This window comes from Delphinapterus leucas, chromosome 7 (assembly GCF_059928025.1).
Source record: "Delphinapterus leucas isolate spDelLeu-1000000601 "Yukka" chromosome 7, BTC_Dleu_Yukka2, whole genome shotgun sequence".
Classification (NCBI taxonomy): Eukaryota; Metazoa; Chordata; class Mammalia; order Artiodactyla; family Monodontidae; genus Delphinapterus; species Delphinapterus leucas.
The window spans coordinates 96387215-96390605 of NC_143135.1; positions in this window are offsets into that span (position 1 = coordinate 96387215).

Consider the following 3391-nt stretch of genomic DNA (forward strand, 5'->3'; position numbering starts at 1 on the left):
AAAAAAAAAAAAAAAAAAAAGAGAGAGCTTCCCTGGTAGCACAGTGGTTGAGAGTCCAGCTGCCGGTGCAGGGGACAAGGGTTTGAGCCCTGGTCCAGGAGATCCCACATGCCATGGAGCAGCTGAGCCCATGTGCCACAACTACTTAGCTTGCACTCTAGAGCCCATGTGCCAAAACTGCTGAAGCCTGTGCGCCTGGAGTCTGTGCTCCAGGAGAGGCCACCAAAATGAGAGGCCCACACACTGCAACGAAGAGTAGCCCCCACTCACAGCAACTAGGGAAAGCCCGCATGCAGCAATGAAGACCTAATGCAGCCAAAAATAAATAAATAAATTTATTTTAAAAAGAGCAAAATAGATAAATTGGACATTATCAAAATTTAAAACTTTTGTGCTTCAAAGGACACCATCAAGAAAGTACAAAGATGCCCACAGAAGAAAATCTTTGCAAATCATATATCTAATAAGGGACTTGTATCTAGAATATATAAAGAGCTATTACAACTCAATAACAAAAACACAATCCAATTTAAAAATCGGTAAAGAATGTGGATAGTTCCCCAAAGAAGATATACAAGAGGCACATGAAAAGATGCTCAACATCACTAATTATTAGAGAAACGCAAATCAAAACTACAATGAGGTATCTCTTCATACCAGTCAGAAAGGCCATCATCAAAAAATCTACAAACAATAAATACTGGAGAGGGTGTGGAGAAAAGGGAGCCCTCTTGCACTGTTGGTGGGAATGTAAATTGAAACAGCCACTATGGATAACAGTATAGAGGTTCCTTAAAAAACTGAAAATAGAATTACCATATGACCCAGCAATCCCACTACTGGGCATAAACCCAGAGAAAACCATAATTCAAAAATACACATGCACCCCAATGTTCATTGCAGCACTATTTACAATATCCAGGTCATGGAAGCAGCCTAAATGCCCATCAACAGATGAACGGATAAAAAAGATTTGGTACATATATGCAATGGAATATTACTCAGCCATAAAAAGGAATGATATTGGGTCATTTGTAGAGATGTGGATGAACCTAGAGACTGTCATACAGAGAGAAGTAAGTCAGAAAGAGAAAAACAAATATTGTATATTAACACATATGTGGAATCTAGAAAAATGGTACAGATGAACATGTTTGCAAGGCAGAAATAGAGACACAGACGTAGAGAGCAAAGATATGGACACCAAGGGGGGTTGGGGGGGTGGGATGAATTGGGAGATTGAGATTGACGTATATACACTAATATGTATAAAAGAGATAACTAATGAGAACCTGCTGTATAGCACAGGGAACTCCACTTCGCTGTACAGCAGAAACTAACACAACATTGTAAAGCAATTATCCATCCCCCCCAAAAAAAGAAGATATACAAATGGCCAATAAACACCAGAAGGATACTCAACATCATTAGTCATCAGGGAAATGCAAATCAAAACCACTATGTGATACAACTTTACATCCATTAAGAGGGCTATAATAAAAAAACAAACAAAAAACAACAACAACAAAAAAAAAACAGGTAATAACAAGTATTAGCAAGGATGTGGAGAAATTGCAACCTTCACGCATTGCTGGTGGGAATGTAAAAAGGTGCATCCACTTTGGAAAACAATCTGACAATTCATTCAGTGATTAACTGTATGGTCCAACAATTCCACTCCTAGGTAAATATGCAAGAGAAATGAAAGCATATATCCAAAACAACAGCAAAAAAACTCCCATAGAAATGTTTATAGTGGCATTATTCACACAAATCAAAAGGTATAAACAACCCAAACGTCCATCAACTGATGAATGGATATATAAAATGTGATATATCCATACAATGGAATATTACTCAGCAATAAAAAATAAGTATTTTTTCCCTTCATCTTTCAGGGAACATAAAAAGATTTTCTCTTTTTTTTAATCTGTTAATCACATGAAATACACTGATTCTATCTAGTCTGTGTTTTGGTAATAAATTCCACTGGTGATTATATATTTACTAGATCCCGTTTGTTAATATTTATGTAATGAGTTTTGCATCTATATCTGTGAGACAGATTGGTCTATCATTTTCTCCTCTTCTAATTCCCTTGTAACATACTGGTATAAAGAAAAAGTAATAAGTATTGGTACGTGCTATGACATAAACCATGAGAGTATTATGCTAAGCAAAAGAAGCAAGTCCCATAGAGCTATATATTGTATGGTTTCATTTAAATGAAATGCCCAGCCTAGGCAAATCTACAGAGACATAAAGCAGATTAGTGGTTACCAGAGTAGAAGAGTGGGGCGTGGGGAAGGGAACGGGAGTTAATGGCTAAGGGTACATGGTGTCTTTCAGAGGCAACAAAAATGTTCTAAAATTAGTCGTACCAATGATTGCACAGCTATATGTATTTTAAACCACTGAATTGTATACTTGAAATGGCTGAGTTGTATGGTATGTGAATTAAATGTCAAGTTGCTAAAAAGTATAATAGGGGGATTTTTGCTTCTGGGAAGATAGAGTAAATATAGATGAGCTTCTCTCTATTCTTCACATTAAGTACAACTGAAAACCCTGGGCATTATATATAAAACAAACATAAGCAGACTCCAAAAGGTGGAGAGAAGACAGACTTGCTAGGGACCTCAGGACCCAAGGAATGACACACAATGGTGAGTTCTCTGGGTTATCTTATGTATTCTTGGAGATGAAGAGGCTGACAAACTGGAAACACCAATGCCCACAGACCAAAACAACAACAGCAATAATAATAACAAAAACAAAAACAGAAGCCTGCTCTCTCTAAAAGAAAACTTTTAGACAATAACTGCTCTACTCCATGGGCTTCCCTGGTGGCGCAGTGGTTAAGAATCCACCTGCCAATGCAGGGGACACGGGTTCTAACCCTGGTTCTGGAAGATCCCACATGCCGCAGAACAACTAAGCCTGTGCACCACAACTACCGAGCCTGCACTCTAGAGCCCGTGTGCCAAAACTACTGAAGTCCACGTGCCTAGAGCCCGTGCTCCGCGACAAGAGACGCCACCACAATGAAAAGCCTGTGCACCACAATGAAGAATAGCCCCCGCTCGCCGCTACTAGACAAAGCCTGCACGCAACAATGAAGACCCAATGCAGACAAAAATAAATAAATAAAATAAATAGATTTATAAAAAAATAATAATAATAACTGCTCTACTCCAAATACCACACATACACACAAAAAAAACCACTGTGGGCCCTCACTCACTCACGCCAGCAGAGGCCGAGTGGGGAACCTAGACTTCCACCTTTGCAAGACTGTAACAAGGTGTCCCAGCACACCTGCTGGGGTTGAGCCAGAGAAGACGGAGTAGGAAGCTGGGACTTTCATCCCACCAGCTGGTAACAAACACCC